General features: G+C 45.8%; 1 pseudogene; it reads right to left on the bottom strand.

Moving 5' to 3' along the window:
* Positions 1-18262: 18262 nt before the first annotated feature.
* On the bottom strand, positions 18263-18380 carry LOC126213069 (5S ribosomal RNA; annotated as a pseudogene).
* Between the last annotated feature and the right edge of the window lie 5140 nt (positions 18381-23520).

Raw genomic sequence — 23520 nt, 5'->3', positions numbered from 1 at the left:
TCCCCGTTTCCGAAAATGCGTTCGGTTGCAGACTCTTAAGAAAAACGTTAGACCGGCTATTTTGAAAGTGGATGAGATGACGGAAGTAATGTTGCGGTCGAAAATGGCTCTGAGCACTATGGGACTTAACTTCTAAGGTCATCAGTCCCCTAGAACTTAGAACTACTTAAACCTAACTAACCTAAGGACATCACACATATCCATGCCCGAGGCAGGATTCGAACCTGTGACCGTAGCGGTCGCGCGGTTCCAGACTGTAGCGCCTTTAACCGCTCGGCCACTCCGGCCGACTGTTGCGGTTGGCTTCATAAGGTATTCAGGACACTATTGCTCAGAACGCTGTGCAGAAGTTGAAATTTCGTCCATATCATGTTCGTCGTTTCCAGCAACTGAAGATGCCGGATAAAGATAAGCTTCTAGCTTATTGCACTTGGTTTCGGTCATTTTTTGACTTCCATGGAATCGCAGAACTGGTTCATACTTTCTTCAGTAATGAGAAGTGGTTTCGCCTTAATGAATACGTGAATAGTCAAAACATAAGAATTTGGTGAACAGAAAATCCACTTATCTTTCACGAAAATACCTTACACTAACAGAAAATTGGGCTATCATATACCACATCGAATCGACGAATAGTGAGCTCTATTTTCTCTGAAACTGTAATTGACGGTGTTCTGTAGCAAGATATTATCAAACAGTTTATGTCGCTTCTTGAGACAACTGAAGGTTATTGTTGGTTGCAGCTGGACGATGCCACTTTTCACACATCTAACGTAACGATTCATTTCTTAAGTTAATTTTTTGATTATCGAAACATCTTTAAAGGATTGTGGTCCCTACGTTCTCCCCATTTAAAATCTCCATTCTTGTGGGTCTACCTTAAAGAAAGCGTCTACAGAAACAGTTCGCACGCACTGGCGGAATTGAAGATTAACATAACTACGGAGATTAACAGTGTCAGAGTACTCCGTTAAGTGACTGGAAACATCGTGCAAAGTGTTCGTGAAGGCATTATTAAACAGACCAACCATTTCTGCTCGACTATTCGAACACAGTAGCCGGCCCATGTGGCCGAGCGGCTCTAGGCGCTTCAGTCTGGAGCCGCGCGACCGCTACGGCCGCAGGTTCGAATCCTGCCTCTGGCATGGATGTGTGTGATGTCATTAGTTAGGTTTAAGTACTAAGTTCTAGGGGACTGAAGACCACAGAGCCATTTGAACCATTTGAACACAATATAAGGACTGCAAGAGCTCTATATGTGTTCTAGAACAGTCCACACTGGTGTTGCAGGTATTGTGATCATTTGTGTAGGCTTTTTTGAATATTATAAGAGGTTGACAACACCCTAAAACAGCGAGTAAAACATAAACTGAAAAGGACGTATGACAAATTTTATGGCTCTGGAGTATACAGGATTGATTGTAGTAACTGTGCCAAATGTATCGGTCAAACGGGCCGCTCTTTTAACGTAAGGTTTAAAGAACATTCACAGCCACGGAACAATACTGCTTTGTGACAGCATTTATCTGAAACTGGTCATTCTATAGGGCACACTGGAAATAGTATGCGTATTCTCCACAGGGTGGAAAAAGGCCATGCTCTGAATTTGTTGGAAGAGCTAGTAATCTGTAAAGTGAAAGAACAGGAGCCAACAAAAGTGCTTACTTCGCAGAACGATTTCGTGCCTAATGCCTACTTTGCTTTGTTTGACAATGTTCTAATTTAATCTTGCAACACCTCTGTTTCACATATCTTGCAAATATTTTCACCTAGTATAGAGTACCTTACATATTTGCTTCCGTTTCTTAAGTTGTGCACATAACTCTAATGTTTTGTAGTTCCTTTTCTGTTTATATAATATACTTCATTAACAAGATAATCTTGCTCATGCACTGGTACGGGGTTTTATCATTCTTTTCTTGGAACGGCGTGCCACAGGGTAGGAGGGGCCCTCCAGTGGTCACGTTCCTCCAACCACTTCTCGCTTACGCGGCGTTCTGGCGTTAGCCACAACAGAGGGCGCTGATTACGTGGAGCACTCTGTCTTCATTCATGCGCTTCTTTACCTATTTGTTTTGTAATTTTTATATTATGCTGTGTACTCGGAAAGCTGTTTATTTTTTATGTCATTACCTATAATATCGCCACATGAGCGTATGTCAGTTACTCTCTCCTAACTTTTTCCTTTTCAACAATATAACTTTTGTTGTGTTTTATTTCATTGCTTTTCGTTACCATAATGCATCTCACACCTTATAAGCCCATTACCGACTTCACTGATTTGCACAGGAGATCATTGTAGGCAAAACCACCCCTTCCTTCCGCCTCCTGGATTTCTATCTCACCGTCTATGGCCGTCCCATCGCCCTCACTCCCACCCTTAAGTACCTTGGCGTCACCCTCGACCGTCGCCTCTCCATGACTCCCCATCTTAAGACAATCCAAGCCAAGGCACGTTCCCGACTCCGTCTCCTCAAGCTCCTTTCCAGCCATACGTGGGGTCTGGACCCCTCCACAATCCTCCACACCTATACATCCCTCATCCGCCCTATCCTTTGTTACGCCCATCCAGCCTGGATCTCCGCCCCCCCTACCTTTTATAAATCCCTCCAAATCCTTGAACGCCATGCTCTCCGCCTTGCCTATTGCATCCGTCTCCCCTCCCCCACGCGGATCCTGTATGATCTCATCCCCTTCCCCCACCTCCTCCTTTTCCTTGAACGGATACGGATCCTGTACACCTCCCGTAAACTCGATCCTCCTCACCCGCTCGTATCCCCGATCCTCTCCCGCCCCCGCCCGCTGCCGCGCCTGTATTCCCACGTCCCGCCCGGTCTCCATCTTTCCACCCTCCTTACCCTCTCCCAAGGTGGCTTCCGCCAGCTCCCTCTCCCTGATGATGTCCTCGTCCCCTCCATCTACCCCTCCTATCAACTTTGACCCTGCCCTGCCCCCCACTTCCGGTGTCCTTTCCTTTCGGCACCCTCCCTCCCTTCTCTTCCCTTCTTTTTCCTTTTCCCCGTCCCCTCCCTCCCCCCTCTTCCCCCCGGGCTTCCTCTCCCCCTTCCTCCCTCCCCCTATTTCCCCTGCCCGTGGCATCTCTGCTCTCCCCTCTCGCTCTCCCACTCCCATTCCTCCTCCTCCTCTCTTGGCAGGTCCCCGGACTCGCACACGCGTAGTGAACATTCACGCGCCGGAGATCATCGCCTTCTGTGTCTCGTGTGTGTGACGTCGTTTAGTGTTTTTGGTGTCCGCCATCCCACTACTGCGTTCACTTGTGCCGTCGGATTCATCAGTGTTCTGTGCGCCGTGCCAACGTGTTTTCAGTGTTGTTATCGTCACGTGTGAACGACTCCGTGTTTTTTGTGTCTCTGTGACCTCTCTCTTTTGCCCGTCACTTTGTTCATTATCATTCTCCGTTCTTATACTATTGTAAACGCTATGGCTGAAGAGCGGCGTAGTGTGCCGCTGCCAGCCTACCTGATTTGTACAGGTTTTAAAATAACAATAAAGTAAAAAAAAAAACCTTCACTGATTTGCAAACCCCCGCCCTCTACCACGCCTTCACTGTTGTGAACCCCGTACTCTCCATCTCTACACCCTTCATTTCCTTTCCCACAGTGGCTTCCGTCATCTCCCCCTCCGGGATGACTCCCTCTCTCCCTCCATTTATCCCTCCTATCAAATCTGATCCTCAACCCCCCTCCTTTCCTTTGTCCTTTCCCGGGCTCCCTCCCCCCTCCCCCCTGTTCCTTTTCCCCTGCCTATCCTCTGTCCGCCTCCATTCTCTCCCCCAAGTCCTTTTCCGTTTTCCTTCCTCTGCGTGTCCCCAGTCCCTCCCTCTTCTACCCTTCTCCCCCTTCTGAGTCTTCTCCCTTCGTTGTTCCCCCCCCCCCCCCCACGTCTTTCGTGTTTTCCTCTCCTCTCCTCTCCTCCTCTTTTTCTTTCCCCCTCCTCTGTCCAGGTCCCCCCTCCCATCTGCCCTTGCCTGTGGAGTGTCATCATCGTGCCGACCTTTCAGTGCAGTGTTCCTCGTGATTGTTAAGTGTTGTGCGTCTTTTCCGAAGTGTTGCGAACGGACATCTTGCTGTCGCAGGGTGTGATTTTTTTATATCTCTTGCGAACAGAATCCAGACTGTCGCTGTGTTTTTTTAATTGACTGTCTACTTTTTCCCTGTCTGCTTCCTGTGTATTTTATTAGTATCGTCTACCATTAGTTTTATGTTTTAACTATCCACAATTTTCCGCCGTTTTACATTTTACGTCACCGTTTTATCACCCGTTTTTATTGTTTCTTATCTTCTTATGTTTTAAAAATTCTGTAGGCTGAAGAGTGGCGTACTAAGCTGCTGCCAGCCCGCCCCCTTCTGGGGGAATCGAAATCCAATAAAGGAAAAAAAAATTACTGATTGCATCCCTTTTTATTTACCACCGTACAGTTATCATTCAAGAATGTGTGTACGGCTACAGTAGCGACATCTGGCGAACTTTTTCATTTTACGGCTACTGTACGGCGGTTTATTTCGAACAATAGTGTTGCTGACTCTTGGCTATAGTATTATTTATATATGTTTGACGATGCTGGCGCTGATTTTGTGGTTAGCATTTGACGATGCCACTATGCTTCCAGTATACTAGGACATGTTTTTATAAAACAAGTATGCCTCATCATATTTAAAGCACACAAATGCACGTGTATGTTAGTAATACTCTTCATCATGATCTATTTTTAAGGCGTAGACAACCTGCTAGTTGTGTTTGTGTTTTCCCCTATTTTGCTGCAGATGTGCAGACGTGAAATAAAGGAAATTTATTCTATTTTCAGGTCACTTTTCAATTCGCGACCATGTCACAGCTTGTGAAAGAAGAGATGTAATCGCAAGCTACAAATAGATCTAGAAATCACCTTACAGTTTATTGGTGGTACACTGAAACTTTTATCAGAGCGGCAATTGAACACGGATTTTCCAGCTTATCTTGAGCGGTCGCCTTAACCACTTCGGCTACCCGTGCACGCCTCTCGGACCGATCCTAACCTCCATGCGTCGCCGTGTCCACGTCCTGTATGTAAGCGTGTCTGAAGTGCATTGCATAGTACTATGCAGACAGAGTAAATACAGGGCCTGCAAAACTGTGCCCGCATCTCGTGGTCGTGCGGTAGCGTTCTCGCTTCCCACGCCCGGGTTCCCGGGCTCGATTCCCGGCGGGGTCAGGGATTTTCTCTGCCTCGTGATGTCTGGGTGTTGTGTGCTGTCCTTAGGTTAGTTAGGTTTAAGTAGTTCTAAGTTCTAGGGGACTGATGACCATCGCTGTTAAGTCCCATAGTGCTCAGAGCCATTTGAACCATTTTTTTGCAAAACTGTACTTCCTCAACTGTCACGAATTGTGATTTGTGGACAGTATTGGCTCTGAGCACTATGGGACTCAACTGCTGAGGTCATTAGTCTGTGGACAGTATTGCTTCATCCGAAACTTGAAGAGGAGAAAATAGCTTGTCACTTGGATGTCAGAGGTCTGTGGGTAAGTTGACAGCCACAGGGAGTTTATTCACGAGCGGTAAGTGGGTCGAGCTTTATTTTCAGCCAATCGAGAATACTTGAGATGTCTTTCTGTCTGTCTGTTTGCGTGGACTGCTGGCTGGGTGGCAAGGCCACATGTCGGTCGCAGCGCTGCGTTTTGGCGGGCGGCGGCGTGACTGGAACGTTACGGGCTCCAGCGTCATAGCCGGTCTTTGTGGCGCGCACTGGCCAAGTAGGACGGCCGCAGTCCGCGCTGCCGCAGCTGCCAAGGTCTCGGGGAGAGCACGCCCCAAGTGGGCCCAGTGAGTCGCGGTTCATGAGCCTATAACGCCGCGTAACACTGGTTTACTTGTCCCGGTTTCGTAATAGAGGACATGAGCTGAAAGTCTGGGGCAGTTCAAGTGCGAAGTATCACTGTCCATGCATCAGGACAGCTTTAGAAAGCATCGCTCCTGCGAAACGCAACTCGCCCCTTTTTTCGCACGATATCTTGCGAACCATGGATGAAGGGTATCAGACGGATGCCATATTCCTTGACTTCCGGAAAGCGTTTGACTCGCTGCCCCACTGCAGACTCCTAACCAAGGTACGAGCATATGGGATTGGTTCCCAAGTATGTGAGTGGCGGCTCGAAGACCTCTTAAGTAATAGAACCCATTACGTTGTCGTCAATGGTGAGTGTTCATCGGAGGTGGGGGTGTCATCTGGAGAGCCCCAGGGCAGTGTCGTAGGTCCGCTGTAGTTTTCTGTCTACATAAATGATCTTTTGGATAGGGTGGATAGCAATGTGTGGCTGTTTGCTGATGATGCTGTGGTGTACGGGAAGGTGTCGTTGAGTGGCTGTAGGACACAAGATTACTTGGACAGGATTTGTGATTGGTGTAAAGAGTGACAGCTAACTCTAAATATAGATAAATGTAAATTAATGCAGGTGAATAGGAAAAAGAATCCTGTAATGTTTGAATACTCCATTAGTAGTGTAGCGCTTGACACAGTCACGTCGATTAAATATTTGGGCGTAACATTGCAGAGCGATATGAAGTGGGACAAGCATGTAATGGCAGTTGTGGGGAAGGCGGATAGTCGTCTTCGGTTCATTGGTAGAATTTTGGGAAGATGTGGTTCATCTGTAAAGGAGACCGCTTATAAAACACTAATACGACCTATTCTTGAGTACTGCTCGAGCGTTTGGGATCCCTATCAGGTCGGATTGAGGGGCGACATAGAAGCAATTTAGAGGCGGGCTGCTAGATTTGTTACTGGTAGGTTTGATCGCCACGCGAGTGTAACGGAAATGCTTCAGGAACTCGGGTGGGAGTCTCTAGAGGAAAGGAGGCGTTCTTTTCGTGAATCGCTACTGAGGAAATTTAGAGAACCAGCATTTGAGGTTGACTGCAGTACAATTTTACTGACGCCAACTTACATTTCGCGGAATGACCACAAAGATAAGATAAGAGAGATTAGGGCTCGTACAGAGGCATATAGGCAGTCATTTTTCCCTCGTTCTGTTTGGGAGTGGGACAGGGAGATAAGATGCTAGTTGTGGTACGAGGTACCCTCGCCACGCACCGTATGGTGGATTGCGGAGTATGTATGTAGATGTAGATGCAGATTAACGCGTGAGCATATCGCTGCCTGACAAAAATAATATAGGGAAGACATGGTCAGATGTAAATGTAACTTCGTACACCTGCAGACCAGCACTGAGTATATAAAGAATTAAAGTTTCAGTTCTCATTGACAGATAGACCAGACACTAGAACGCATTAGCGTTGTTCATGTAATGTTGTTACAAGGCCATCAAGGTATACGCGGTGATTCGGCTGCCCCTACCGATGGGTTTTATGCAATCCGTAGCGCCTTCAAATACCACACACTAGACTCACATTCTCTCGTTCTCCAGGTGCAAACTGTTAGTCCTACAGAAAAAATAAATAGGACGTGATTCTTCCTGGCAGATTAAGACTGTGTGCCCGACCGAGACTCGAACTTGGGACCTTTGCCTTTCGCGGGCAAGTGCTCTACCATCTGAGCTACCGAAGCACGACTCACGCCCGGTCCTCACAGGTTTACTTCTGCCAGTATCTCGTCTCCTACCTTCCAAACTTTACAGAAGCTCTCCTGCGAACCTTGCAGAAAAAGCACTCCTGAAAGAAAGGATATTGCGGAGACATGGCTTAGCCACAGCCTGGTGGATGTTTCCAGAATGAGATTTTCACTCTGCAGCGGAGTGTGCGCTATTATGAAACTTCCTGGCAGATTAAAACTGTGTGCCCGACCGAGACTCGAACTCGGGACCTTTGCCTTTCGCGGGCAACTGCTCTACCATCTGAGCTACCGAAGCACGGCTCACGCCCGGTCCTCACAGCTTTACTTCTGCCAGTATCTCGTCTCCTACCTTCCAAACTTTACAGAAGCTCTCCTGCGAATCTTGCAGAACTAGCACTCCTGAAAGAAAGGATATTGCGGAGACATGGCTTAGCCACAGCCTGAGGGATGTGTCCAGAATGAGATTTTCACTCTGCAGCGGAGTGTGCGCTGATATGAAACTTCCTGGCAGATTAAAACTATGTGCCCGACCGAGACTCGAACTCGGGACCTTTGCCTTTCGCGGGCAAGTGCTCTACCATCTGCCAGGAAGTTTCATATCAGCGCACACTCCGCTGCAGAGTGAAAATCTCATTCTGGAGGACGTGATTGTAGGTAATTTAATGGTTCAAATGGCTCTGAGCACTATGGGACTTAACATCTATGGTCATCAGTCCCCTAGAACTGAGAACTACTTAAACCTAACTAACCTAAGGACATCACACAACACCCAGTCATCACGAGGCAGAGAAAATCCCTGACCCCGCCGGGAATCGAACCCGGGAACCCTGGCGCGGGAAGCGAGAACGCTACCGCACGACCGGTAATTTAATGTAGTTAACTTTTATACTGGGGTACTTTCCCGCTACAGGCCGTAATTTTCAAATTATTCAAGAGAAACGTACAAAAATGACCTAAAAATGCGTTTTTCCCCAATAACTCGAAAAGCGTGGTCTTCAGCGAAAACTTACTCCAGTAAAAAATTAACTACATTAAATTTCCTCCAAAAAGACTCTGTTCATTTTCTTTTTGTATGACTAACATACCGAAGCGCCAAAGAAACATATAGGAATGCGTATTCAAATACAGAGATATGTAAACAGGCAGAATACGGCGCTGCGGTCGGTAACGCCTACACAAGACAAAAAGTGTCTGGCGCAGTTGTTAGATCGGTTACTGCTGCTACAATGGTGCGTTATCAAGATTTAAGAGAGTTTGAACGTGGTGTTTAGTCGGCGCACGAGCGATAGGACACAGCATCTCCGAGGTAGCGATGAACTGAGAATTTTCCCATACAACCACTTCACGAGCGTACCGTGAATATCAGGAACCCGCTACAACATCAAATCTCCGTCATCGCTGCGGCCGGAAAAAGATCCTGCAAGAAAGGGACCAACGGCGACGGAAGAGAATCGTTCAGCGTGACAGAAGTGCAACGCTTCCGCAAATTGCTGCAGATTTCAGTGCTGACCCATTAACAAGTGTATCAGCTTTGCAATACCCTCATTACACACGGCAGCCGCCCGTGCCTTCTACCAATTCTCTACGCTGGTCTAAAAGTCGTTGCGAAAACGTTGTCTTCATAGCCAGCGGTTCACGTGAACAGAGATGAAAATTAGAGGAAGCCACGTCCAAACTCGATGGTGGGTGATCAAACACTTCCCATAGAAAACGCTGCAAGAGCGTCTTCATTACCCCCACAGTGTGCGGCCGAGAATTGTCACGAAGAAGGAAATGCATGACAGTTACTTACGGTCAGTACTACAGCTCTTTCATTCGAAATACTTATCTGAAAAAAAAAAACAATTATTTTTCTTCTGCCTTTTTGAAATACGGTATAATTTCGTTTGAAATTAGTTTACGTTCTTTGCTGTGACAATGGCTTCTTTTGGTACGAGTACAGAGATAACTGTTTGGCATTGTGCACAGTTTCCAGCGATGTGTGAGGTGTATCCATGACCTTACTTAATTACTGTGAAATTTGACAACCAATTCATTGATGTTATCTCAAAACTTATGTTTCGTTTATAAGTAACGAAAGATAGGGGCACGGAAACGATTTTGGCATAAACCCCAAGCTGCACTGCTCAGAACGGCACCGCAGAACAGGTAGCAAATTCTTAGGGTGCCTGTACGCTGTTTCCGCCCTAACCCGGGAAAAGCCCGTTTCTCCCAGCAAGAGCCCTGCTCGGCTACCAGGTCGTAGACAGTGCACTGACTACCTGCGCTGCGGCTGGGCTTCCCCGTTCTTCGCCCCACTCCTCACAGGCAGTCGTCTGAAGTGCCGACAGACGACAGTAGCTTTCCTTTATTTCAGTTGATTGCTTGCAGTTGTTGACACATCTGATGTATTGGATTTTGTTGAAATCGCGTTGAATCTTTCACAGTTGTGCCTCAGTAAAATCAGTGTTAGTGCGAAATTATACTGTTAACGTCTTGTTTTCTTTTTACTTCACCATGAGTGTCGTGAAAAAACGTAAATATAATGATGATTATATCAAATACGGTTTTGCTTCTATACAAAACAATGGTGTTGACCAGCCGCAATGTGTTATTTGCTATGCGGTATTGAGCAATGATTCCATGAGTCCTTATCGTCTGGAACGCCATTTGTGGGCAAAGCATGGTGCATTGAAAGAGAAGCCGAAGGAATTTTTTGCTGCAAAATGTGATAATTTGAAACGGATGAAGTTGGACACTGCTGGATCCTTCGCTCAGACATCAGAAAAGGTACTGGAAGCCTCGTATGAGTTATCGCTACTTATTTCAAGGACCAACAAAAGTCATATTATCGGAGAGACACTAGTCAAACCCTGTTTGTTGAAAGCTGCTGATATTGTTCTTGGGTGAAATTTGTCGACAGACACCCATACTCAGCGGGAGACACAATTTTCTAGGTGTTTTTACGCGCTCACTGTGCCCTAAGAACTGTAAAGCGCAACTTGACGCGATCTATGGTCGTACTAGAGACACTCGGATTTTAACTATAGTTTCCATTTCACGACCCATCAGAACTTACTTTCTCGACACTCCTTGTATTTCGTATACAGCTACGGTCTAAAAAATGTCAATTTTTGACAAAATAGCAGTGCCGTTACACTGTGGGATCACGTTTTCTTTGTGACGGTAGTACATAAATAGGTTTTTAATTTGTAGAATTGTATTCAACAAAAACCAGTTGTCATTTTTTTAAAATTCTGACCTCCGAAGGGGAACCATGCGCGATCTACTAACGCATCTTTGAGTGACTTTCTCCAAGATTTGACACCTGCATCAATTCTAATGATATGCAATAGAGTACCGAGAACACAATAACACTGGAAACGTTTATTGAAAAAAAAATAGCACGTAGAACGTTTTCCATTTCCAATCTTCAAGTACTCATTTTCATGTGCAGGTAGAGGAATACAGGGCGATTCGTCCGATTTCACAAGACTGTGTTCTATACACGAATGAAGATAAAAACTGGGGGTGAATTTTAATATGCACATCAAAACTAAGAGTTTACCTGGTCGCTAGTTGTAAGTTGCTGGTTCGTGCGTCGAGTGGAGGTGGCGGTAACGCACCAGCAAAAAGCGTTTTGCGTTCTCCCTGTCAACAGATGCAGTTCAGTTACGACCGTGCGATGTGATTTTCGTCGAAAGTACGTCACTGTACATCATACGGCATAAAGCTTTCGACGACGACACTGGCAATTTCAGTCCTGTTGTCTGTTATCAAAAGGGGAAATCCACAGGTTTCCCCCATGTGCTTGTTCAAGCCGTGGAGCGCTCATTAGTTTTTTGAACACATTCCACATGTCCACTCGCTTTGTCAACTAAACAGTGAGAGGCAGCCATTCTTCATATGTCTGCCTGGCGTGTCTTGCAGCGAGGGCTCTGTTTCAAACCATATGGGATCCATGCGCTACGAGCCCTAAATGATGATGATGATGATATACAATAATTGTTAACAACCATTCGAAAGCCAAGATCGCACAAAATATTTTTTATTCAACACAACCGGTTTCAACAGTCTTTGCTGTTATCTTCAGGTCTTAAGCCTCGTTTAATGTGTACGAGGGCACAGTAAATTGTTAACCCGTAACGAGCTGAAGCACTTTTGTATTACTTGTCAACATAGACTTTGCATGAAATGTAAGACCAGTTAGATTAGGAATAAATCGAAAATCTTACATTTCAAATACATTTGTAATGTTGTTGTTGTTGTGGTCTTCAGTCCTGAGACTGGTTTGATGCAGCTCTCCATGCTACTCTATCCTGTGCAAGCTTCTTCATCTCCCAGTACCTACTGCAACCTACATCCTTCTGAATCTGCTTAGTGTATTCATCTCTTGGTCTCCCTCTACGATTTTTACCCTCCACGCTGCCCTCCAATGCTAAATTTGTGATCCCTTGATGCCTCAAAACATGTCCTACCAACCGATCCCTTCTTCTAGTCAAGTTGTGCCACAAACTTCTCTTCTCCCCAATCCTATTCAATACCTCCTCATTAGTTACGTGATCTACCCACCTTATCTTCAGCATTCTTCTGTAGCACCACATTTCGAAAGCTTCTATTCTCTTCTTGTCCAAACTGGTTATCGTCCATGTTTCACTTCCATACATGGCTACACTCCATACAAATACTTTCAGAAACGACTTCCTGACACTTAAATCTATACTCGATGTTAACAAATTTCTCTTCTTCAGAAACGCTTTCCTTGCCATTGCCAGTCTACATTTTATATCCTCTCTACTTCGACCATCATCAGTTATTTTACTCCCTAAATAGCAAAACTCCTTTACTACTTTAAGTGTCTCATTTCCTAATCTAATCCTCTCAGCATCACCCGATTTAATTTGACTACATTCCATTATCCTCGTTTTGTTTTTGTTGATGTTCATCTTATATCCTCCTTTCAAGACACTGTCCATTCCGTTCAACTGCTCTTCCAAGTCCTTTGCTGTCTCTGACAGAATTACTATGTCATCGGCGAACCTCAAAGTTTTTACTTCTTCTCCATGAATTTTAATACCTACTCCGAATTTTTCTTTTGTTTCCTTTACTGCTTGCTCAATATACAGATTGAATAACATCGGGGAGAGGCTACAACCCTGTCTCACTCCTTTCCCAACCACTGCTTCCCTTTCATGCCCCTCGACTCTTATAACTGCCATCTGGTTTCTGTACAAATTGTAAATAGCCTTTCGCTCCCTGTATTTTACCCCTGCCACCTTCAGAATTTGAAAGAGAGTATTCCAGTCAACATTGTCAAAAGCTTTCTCTAAGTCTACAAATGCTAGAAACGTAGGTTTGCCTTTTCTTAATCTTTCTTCTAAGATAAGTCGTAAGGTTAGTATTGCCTCACGTGTTCCAACATTTCTACGGAATCCAAACTGATCCTCCCCGAGGTCCGCTTCTACCAGTTTTTCCATTCGTCTGTAAAGAATTCGCCTTAGTATTTTGCAGCTGTGACTTATTAAACTGATAGTTCGGTAATTTTCACATCTGTCAACACCTGCTTTCTTTGGTATTGGAATTATTATATTCTTCTTGAAGTCTGTGGGTATTTCGCCTGTCTCATACATCTTGCTCACCAGATGGTAGAGTTTTGTCATGACTGGCTCTCCCAAGGCCATCAGTAGTTCTAATGGAATGTTGTCTACTCCCGGGGCCTTGTTTCGACTCAGGTCTTTCAGTGCTCTGTCAAACTCTTCACGCAGTATCGTATCTCCCATTTCATCTTCATCTACATCCTCTTCCATTTCCATAATACTGTCCTCAAGTACATCGCCCTTGTATAAACCCTCTATATACTCCTTCCACCTTTCTGCCTTTCCTTCTTTGCTTAGAACTGGGTTGCCATCTGAGCTCTTGATATTCATACAAGTGGTTCTCTTCTCTCCAAAGGTCTCTTTAATTTTCCTGTAGGCAGTATCTATCTTACCCCTAGTGAGACAAGCCTCTACATCCTTACATTTGTCCTCTAGCCATCCCTGCTTAGCCATTATGCAATTTCTGTCGATCTCATTTTTGAGACGTTTGTATTCCCTTTTGCCTGCTTCATTTACTGCATTTTTATATTTTCTCCTTTCATCAATTAAATTCAATATTTCTTCTGTTACCCAAGGATTTCTATTAGCCCTCGTCTTTTTACCTACTTGATCCTCTGCTGCCTTCACTACTTCATCCCTCAGAGCTACCCATTCTTCTTCTACTGTATTTCTTTCCCCCATTCCTGTCAATTGTTCCCTTATGCTCTCCCTGAAACTCTCTACAACCTCTGGTTCTTTCAGTTTATCCAGGTCCCATCTCCTTAAATTCCTACCTTTTTGCAGTTTCTTCATTTTCAATCTGCAGTTCATAACCAATAGATTGTGGTCAGAATCTACATCTGCCCCTGGAAATGTCTTACAATTTAAAACCTGGTTCCTAAATCTCTGTCTTACCATTATATAATCTATCTGATACCTATTAGTATCTCCAGGATTCTTCCAGGTATACAACCTTCTTTTATGATTCTTGAACCAAGTGTTAGCTATGATTAAGTTATGCTCTGTGCAAAATTATACAAGGCGGCTTCCTCTTTCATTTCTTCCCCCCAATCCATATTCACCTACTATGTTTCCTTCTCTCCCTTTTCCTACTGACGAATTCCAGTCACCCATGACCATTAAATTTTCGTCTCCCTTCACTACCTGAATAATTTCTTTTATCTCGTCATACATTTCATCAATTTCTTCATCGTCTGCAGAGCTAGTTGGCATATAAACTTGTACTACTGTAGTAGGCATGGGCTTTGTGTCTATCTTGGCCACAATAATGCGTTCACTATGCTGTTTGTAGTAGCTAACCCGCACTCCTATTTTTTTATTCATTATTAAACCTACTCCTGCATTACCCCTATTTGATTTTGTATTTATAACCCTGTAATCACCAGACCAAAAGTCTTGTTCCTCCTGCCACCGAACTTCACTAATTCCCACTATATCTAACTTAAACCTATCCATTTCCCTTTTTAAATTTTCTAACCTACCTGCCCGATTAAGGGATCTGACATTCCACGCTCCGATCCGTAGAATGCCAGTTTTCTTTCTCCTGATAACGACGTCCTCTTGAGTAGTCCCCGCCCGGAGATCCGAATGGGGGACTATTTTACCTCCGGAATATTTTACCCAAGAGGACGCCATCATCATTTAATCATACAGTAAAGCTGCATGTCCTCGGGAAAAATTACGGCTGTAGTTTCCCCTTGCTTTCAGCCGTTCGCAGTACCAGCACAGCAAGGCCGTTTTGGTTAATGTTACAAGGCCAGATCAGTCAATCATCCAGACTGTTGCCCCTGCAACTACTGAAAAGGCTGCTGCCCCTCTTCAGGAACCACATGTTTGTCTGGCCTCTCAACAGATACCCCTCCGTTGTGGTTGCACCTACGGTACGGCCATCAGTATCGCTGAGGCACGCAAGCCTCCCCACCAACGGCAAGGTCCATGGTTCATGGGGGAATAACAAGGACAATATTCTGCACTGAAGTGACAGGGAGCCTGTAATCTCCTGTTAGCAATTATCTCCCAAACCGCTCATTTGCGGATTCATGTTTACAGGAACATTTTTGCTTCTATTATAGTATGCTTTCACTCGTGTCAATTTTCGCTACTAATTATGATACACCTTCTATACAAATTTTACCTCTCAGGTCGGTGCCCCAAGCATCCGTCTAGACTTATTGCTGTGATCCATAATGGCGTCAGCGCCGTTTGCATGGCTTTTGTTTTGGTGTGAAAACGGTGGCTGTTGGCGCCTAAAGTAGACAGACTTCGATTCGCCATTAGTGTGTGTCGTTGGCCGGGCCACGTTGGAACTATGCAACGAAATTTGATGCCGAAAAGTGATAATAGTGAATTGAAAACTGTTAACTGATTCGCGTTTCTGCACATATGTTGCTTAATAGTGACGACGTTTCGTGGAACGTAATAAATTAAACCGACTCGTGCTTAACTCACTTTCCGCGAATATTAGTTGCGCCACGTGGACGGAACCAGTGAAATAATCATTTCGCTCACGAACAGACAATCGGTAGACTGGAATGAATTACTGTTGAAGTGATTCAAAGTGATATGTAAAAAGCAACGCGCAAACTGTGCAGCCGTGCTACGGAATTGTAAACTTGATATTTCAAAAGAACTGAGTCATACTCTATGTGATCAGTGGTATCTTCAGACGTATTAGTTGACAGTAATATTGGGTGTCACCAGAATGAGATTTTCACCCTGCAGCGGAGTGTGCGTTGATGTGAAACTTCCTGGCAGTTTAAAACTGTGTGCGGTACCGAGACTCGAACTCGGGAACTTTGCCTTTCGCGGGCAAGTGCTCTACCAACTGAGCTACCAAAGCACGACTCACGCCTCGTCCTCACAGGGGGCGAGGTACTGGCAGAAGTAATGCTGTGGGGACGGGGCGTGAGTCGTGCTTGGGTAGCTCAGTTGGTAGAGCACTTGCCCGCGAAAGGCTTAGGTCGCGAGTTCGAGTCTCGGTCCGGCACACAGTTTTAATCTGCCAGAAAGTTTCAGTAATATTGGGTGAGTTCACTCATTGCCTTTATGATGGCTTGAAGGCTGCCGGCCACACTTTCAACGAGGTGACTGAAAGTCTGTGGAGGAATGGCAGCCCACTCTTCCTCAAGAGCCGAAACCAAACAAGATAGTAAGGCTGGGCGCTGGAGTCTGGAGGGAAGTGAAACCCTAATTCATCCCAGAGGTCTTCCATTGGGTTCAATTTGGTCTGTGGGCAGACCATTCAATTTCAGGAATGTTTTTCTCCACAAACCATTGCCTCATAGATGCTGCATTGTGACAGGTTGCACAGTAATGCTTATACAATAAACATCCCCGAACTGTTGCTTTATTCTACGCAGTACACAATGCATCTTCATATCCTTCCGTAGTTGGCGTTTTATTAAGCACAATGAAAAGGTCGTACCGTAACCACAGGCAAGTGACCCGTGCCATAACACTACCTGTTCTGTACTTCACTGTCGACGCTGCATGTGATGGCATGAAACGTTCTCCAAGCATTCGTCAAACCCAAACCCCTTTACTGGACTGACATGATAACTCCAAATTACTCCTTTCCAGTCAGCCACTGTCCAGTGGCTTCTCTCTTAAGACCATCTAAAGCGGCGCTTTGCATTGGCTACAGAAACGCATGGCTTATGAGGAGCTACTCGGCCATTCTACCCCATTCTTTTTAATTCACCTAGACTCCTTGAAGCATTTTGGAATTCGCGAGTGATTTCCTCCGCTGATTTCATGCTTTCCTTTTTTTGTCAGCCACGCTCCGTATTATCTGTCGGTAAATGAGATCTGGTTGGACTTGATTTAGCTGTTGTTGTTCGTTGACGTTTCCACTTCACCTTCACGTCACCAACAGTCGACTTGGACAGCTTTAGAATGGTTCAAATGCCGCTGATGGATTTATTACTCAGATGACATCCAAAGACCACGTTCGAGGTAGCTAAGCTATCGTGACCGACGCTTGTTGCTGTTATTGCTCCTGTACTGACAACACAATACTCCTCGCCCCCATGCTACTGATGGATCCGCCTCTAGTGGTCAGTTCCTCGTTACATTCAGCTGTACGACGGGTATTTTTGATCAGATAGTGTATTAATCGGTAGAGCACCATCCATTAGTTCTCCCCGTGATGAACCTTATGTTAAGTAAACATATCAAAAAATGGCTCTGAGCACTATGGGACTTAACATCGGAGGTCATCAGTCCCCTAGAACTTAGAACTGCTTAAACCTAACTAACCTAAGGACATCACACACATCCATGCCCGAGGCAGGATTCGAACCTGCGTCCGTAGCGGTCGCACGGGTCCAGACTGAAGCGCCTAGAACCGCTCGGCCACCCCGGCCAGCTCGTAAACATATCAGTTCAGTTACAGTCGAGATGTTACGGAAGAAGAAGCTGTGTCGTGCTGGATTTGGTAAGGGATTGTGTACACAGACGTAACGCATAAACGCCCACTCCCAAAGCAGTACTACTACTACTGAACTATACTCCGTCCGAACAGGTGTCGAAAGACCCTCACGGTACTGACCGACCGCCGTGTTCAAATGGTTCAAATGGCTCTGAGCACTATGGGACTCAACATCTTAGGTCATAAGTCCCCTAGAACTTAGAACTAGTTAAACCTAACTAACCTAAGGACATCACACACACCCATGCCCGAGGCGGAATTCGAACCCGCGACCGTAGCAGTCCCGCGGCTCCGGACTGCAGCGCCAGAACCGCTAGACCACCGCGGCCGGCGACCGCCGTGTCATCCTCAGCCTATAGGCGTTACTGAATGTGGATATGGAAGACGTGTGGTCAGCACACAGCTCTCCCAGCCCTTGTCAGTTTTCGTGACGGGAGCCGCTACTTCTCAATCAAGTAGCTCATCAAATGGTTCAAATGGACTTAACATCTGAGGTCATCAGCCCCTAGACCTAGAACTACGTAAATCTAAGTAACCTAAGGTCATCAAACACATCCATGCCCGAAGCAGGATTCGAACCCGCGACCGTAGCAGCCGCGTGGTTCCGGACTGAAGCGCCTAGAACCGCTAGGCCACAGCGGCCGGCTTAGCTCCCCAATTTGCATCACAAAGACTGAGTGCACCCCACTCACTAACAGCACTCGGGAGACCGAACGGTCACCCATCCGAGTTCTAGCCAAGCCCGACAGCGCTTAACTTCCGTGATCTGACGGGAACCGGTGTTAGCACTGCGGCAAGGCCGTTGGCCCCACGCAGTGGTAGCAGATTGCCGGGCTGCTTACAGCCACTAGTGTCGCTTGGGACTTAAATCGGCCGTGCACAGATAGAGATACGGACATACACTACACAGCATGGCGCGTGCCGAGGCAATGCCCTACCTCCCGGAAGGCCGGCCACGTGCTGTGCCGTCAGCCCCCTGGCGCCAGCTGTCACCGCTCCTGCACCCACTAAAGACTCTCTCCTCTATTCCTGTGCTGGCGGAGCTATTCATAGAACACTCTCTTTCGGCCGCCAGCGCACGGTCAAAACTAGAGACACGTGTGCTGCTCGCGGCTATGCCACGTGGCAGCTCTAAAGCGACGGACGGTTTGTGTACTTACAGAACCTGTGTCAAACACACGAATCACCAAATTTGATCGTAGTGAAACTTCCAAAACGAAATTTCCGTTCTACAGTGGTGTGTATGTTGAGATGAACCTTTTTGGGAAATTGCAGCATCATATCAGGCGGGACCGCACTGTCGCCTGAGTGAAAAAGAACGAATTTATGTGATATAGAACGGGGATGTGCCTGGCCACACATTCGGGCGGACGGTGGTTCAAATACTCTTCCAGTAGGAAGATTTGTATCTTTACAGTAGTTTTGTATTACCTTCAACGCTATCATTGTGTTTACGGCACTGGCCCGTTCTGAAACTATCGTACCTGTGGGATCGGGGGATGGGAGGGGAGTGTAATTGGTTACTAACGCATCGGCAAATATCGCAAAGTTCTGTAAAATGTACAGATGTGGCGTGTTCATGTGTCTGCCCCACCGCAGTGGATAGCAAGGCGTCAGATCATGATCACGTACTGTTTGCTGAAAAGGATTGTAACTCCGATAATAAAGGTTCAAAAATGGTTCAAATGGCTCTGAGCACTATGGGACTTAACATCTGATGTCATCAGTCCCCTAGAACTTAGAACTGCTTAAACCTAACTAACCTAAGGGTGTCACATACATCCATGCCCGAGGCAGGATTCGAACCTGGGACCGTAGCAGTCGCACGGTTCCGGACTGAAGCGCCTAGAAGCGCTCGGCCACCGCGGCCGGCTCTTGGTCTCCCCCTACGATTTTTACCATCTACACTTCCCTCCAATACTGAACTGGTGATCGCTTGATATCTCAGAATGTGTCCTATCAACTGAAAGCACTTCGTCTTCAGGCCACGAGTGTCCTACCGGGACCATCCGACCGCCGTGTCATCCTCAGAGGAGGATGAGGATAGGAGGGCCGTGGGGTCAGCACACCGCTCTGCCGGTCGTTATGTTGGTATTCTTGACCGAAGCCGCTACTATTCGGTCGAGTAGCTCCTCAATTGGCATCACGAGGCTGAGGGCACCCCGTAAAATAGCAACAGCACATGGCGGCGGGATGGTCACCCATCCAAGTGCCGGCCACGCCCAATAGCGCTTAACTTCGGTGATCTCACGGGAACCGTTGTATCCACTGCGGCAAGGCCTTTGCCCCCTATCAACTGAACCCTTCTTTTAGTCAAGTTTTGCCACAAATTTCTTGTCTACCTAATTTTATTACTTCCTTATTAGTGAATTAAGATGTAAATTGTAAGTGAATTATGCTGTATTTATAGGTGAATTAAGCTGTAAACTAAAATAATAAAACCTCCCTCCCAGTTTTCTGTGTACTCCCGAGACAAGAGAGAGACGGAAATAACTCACCATTAATCCCGTATGTACAAGAGTTGTTTCTGGTCGGGTTAATTTTAATGCAATTTCGTTTAAATAGTAGTTACGTGCCAATGTTGCGGTAACCGCTAGAAAAGACCCTTGGTTTGAAAACGGCACCAGCAGCGCAGGGATATCTTCCTGGGAGGCAGTTTCCGGTTAGGACGGATCAGGTAATGGCAACCTAACAGATGTGGAGAATTTACTAAGAACTCGTTGGTAAGACAGGCATAGCTTTTTGTGGGAACGACAGTTCAGGTTTGCTTTTTATAGGAATCACCGTCAAGGGTATGGAAAATAGTTCCTTCCTTGACACTCTGCTGGGTGGGGCGAGTTTCTAGATAGGATCCACTAGGGTTGCTCAGCCTCATTTTAGTCTTCGTACTCGAGCAGTCAACAAGTAGCGTCCGTTCACCAAAGAAGACGTAGTAAATGTTGCGGAACTCGAATCTCGAACAACTGCCAACATGAGTAAGTTAGCCGTAGATATCCTCGAAGAAGTGAATCAAATTAAATCACTTAATAAAAGAAGGTCTTCTGGTCCTTACTGTACACCAATTACGTTACTTTCAGAGTATGCTGATATTTGCAATAGCTCCGTACTTAACAATCACATACAACCGCTCGCTCACCGAAAGATCCGTACCCAAAGACTGGAAAGTTGCACGGGTCACACCAATATTCGAGAAAGGTAGTAGGAATAATCCACTAAATTACAGGTTCATATCATTAACGTCGATTTGCAGCAGGGTTTTGGAATATACATTGTTTCGAAAATAATGAATTACCTCGAAGAGAACCGTCTCTTGACACATAGTCAACACGGATTTAGAAAAATCTTCTTGCGAAACACATCTAGCTCTTTACACACACGAAGTGTTGAGGGTTATTGACAAGGTATTTAAAATTTATTTCATATTTCTAGATTTCCAAAAGTCTTTCGATATTGTAGTACAGAAACGGCTTGTAGTGAAATTGTCTGCTTATGGAATATCATCTCAATTATGCCACTGGATTCGTGATTTCCTGTCAGAGGCGTCACGGTTCATAGTAACTGACGGAAAGTCATCGGCTTAAACAGAAGTGATTTCTAGCGTTCCCCAAGATAGTGTTATAGGCCCTCTGCTGTTCCTTATCTACATAAACAATTTAGGAGACAATCTGTGCAGCCGTCTTAGGTTGTTTGCAGATGATGCTGTCGTTTTCGTGTAGTACACTAACAGGGAGAAACGATCATCGTAATAAAATAAGGGAAGTCAGAACTCGCACGGAAATATATAAGTGTTCGATTTTTCCGCGCGCTGTTCGAGTGGAATATTATAGAATTATATTGAAGGTAGTTCGATGAAACCTCTGCCAGGCAATTAAGTGTGATTTGCAGAGTATCGATGTAGGTGTATCACAGAGGCCCTCGTGGACAACCGCCAGCCGCCGTCGGCACAACACGGCGAGATGGTACAACCTGCTGTGCCTCTTTTCTCTTTCTGGATCGTCTCAGCCTTTCGTCCAAAAAGTGCTTGTCTCGCACTGGTAGTGTATGCTGGAGAACCACCACGAAGTTTGGAAGCCAGGAGAGAGGACCTGGCGGAAGTGAAGTTGTGAGCACGAGTCGTGTGCTTAGCCTGGTTAGCTCAGATGGCAAGAGCACTGCCCGCGAAAGGGAAAGTTCTGGGTTCGAGTTCCGATCAGGCACACAGTTTGTATCTACTACGGAGTTTCTAAACTTTGCATACACTCCACTGCAGTTTCATTCACGTTGCAGATCTAACTGCATGCAATTGTAAAATACACATACGAAATACGAAAGCTACTTCAGGCATCCGTCGTTGTCGAGGAAATAGACGGGCCATATATCGATCGAGACAGAAGAGTGTAAAATTTTAAATCATTTACAATGTGACCGTGGCGTCGAGATGAAGCACGACTTCCGCCCAGTTACTCTGGTTTTGTGTATCATGAGAGTTGATAAGCCATAAACGTACGTTTATATTTTAAAAATCAGTCAAGGAAACATGTCGACAACAATTATCTCTGTAAACAAGAAACTTTAAAACTGCATTTTTAGTCCAGAATGAGATTTTCACTCTGCAGCGGAGTGTGCGCTGATATGAAACTTCCTGGCAGATTAAAACTGTGTGCCGGACCGTGACTCGAACTCGGGACCTTTCTTTCAGGAGTGCTAGTTCTGCAAGGTTCGCAGGGGAGCTTCTGTAAAGTTTGGAAGGTAGGAGACGAGGTACTGCCAGAAGTAAAGCTGTGAGGACGGGGCCCGAGTCGTGCTTGGGTAGCTCAGTTGGTAGAGCATTTTCCCGCGAAAGGCAAAGGTCCCGACTTCGAGTCTCGGTCCGGCACACAGTTTTAATCTGCATTTTTGGTGCTTGTGCTAACAAGAAATTCCATTTGTGTGTCGAAAAAATATTCTGGGTGAGTGAATAACACAAATTGCGTAACTTATTATACAGTACTGGTTCAGCCGAAGTGAGATCTGGAGCTCCCGAATAGTTATAGGCGGAATCGTTTCATAACAGTTGCGTCAGACGCTCTTGACACAGTTGACTTATGACTAGGCTTAGTTCTCTAACGAAGCTCCCGTGCCGAGCATTGAACTGAAAATAGCATTTAAGAGTTTTTATTTAGACTTACTATTCTTTGTCTGTAAACATGTTTACACGGTGGATTAAAGCTGTGTGCCAAACTAGTTGCTGAAAGCAGCACTCAGCCTAGTGTATTGCCCAAGCACGCCACAGTTTCATTATTTGAATGCATTGTCTCTCTTCTGTCCTACGAAGAGACACCATGCATTCAAATAATTGATAAGCCTGGCTGAGCTTTAGATCCAGTTTCTTCAGTGCGAATGCACAAATACGTCCGACTTCCTGTGGGGATCCCTGAGTAGTGAACAGGAGTATACTTGGCCGAGCGGTTCTAGGCGCTACAGTCTGGAACCGCGCGACCGCTACGGTCGCAGGTTCGAATCCTGCCTCGGGCATGGATGTGTGTGATGACCTTAGGTTAGTTAGGTTTAAGTAGTTGTACGTTTTAGGGGACTGATGACCACAGCAGTTAAGTCCCATAGTGCTCACAAGGGAACCTCCCCACCGCATCCCCCTCAGATTTAGTTGTACGTTGGCGCAACAGGAAGAAGTTGTGTGGAACTATGAAAAAAATAAGAAAATATACAAAGTGAGTAGTCCATGCGCAAGATGAGCAACATCAAGGGAAGTGTGGGCTCAGGAGCGCCGTGGTCCAGTGGTTAGCGTGAGCAGCTGCGGAATGAGAGGTCCTTGGTTCAAGTCTTCCCTCGTGTGAAAAGTTTACTTTTTTTTATTTTCGCCAAGTTATGATCTGTCCGTTCGTTCATTGACGTCTCTGTTCACTGTAATAAGTTTAGTGTCTCTGTTTTGCGACCGCACCGCAAAACCGTGCGATTAGTAGACCAAAGG

Source organism: Schistocerca nitens, chromosome 1 (assembly GCF_023898315.1).
Source record: "Schistocerca nitens isolate TAMUIC-IGC-003100 chromosome 1, iqSchNite1.1, whole genome shotgun sequence".
In the NCBI taxonomy this organism is placed as follows: Eukaryota; Metazoa; Arthropoda; class Insecta; order Orthoptera; family Acrididae; genus Schistocerca; species Schistocerca nitens.
The sequence above is the reverse complement of the archived record's forward strand: the minus strand, read 5'-3'. Positions and strand labels throughout refer to the sequence as shown.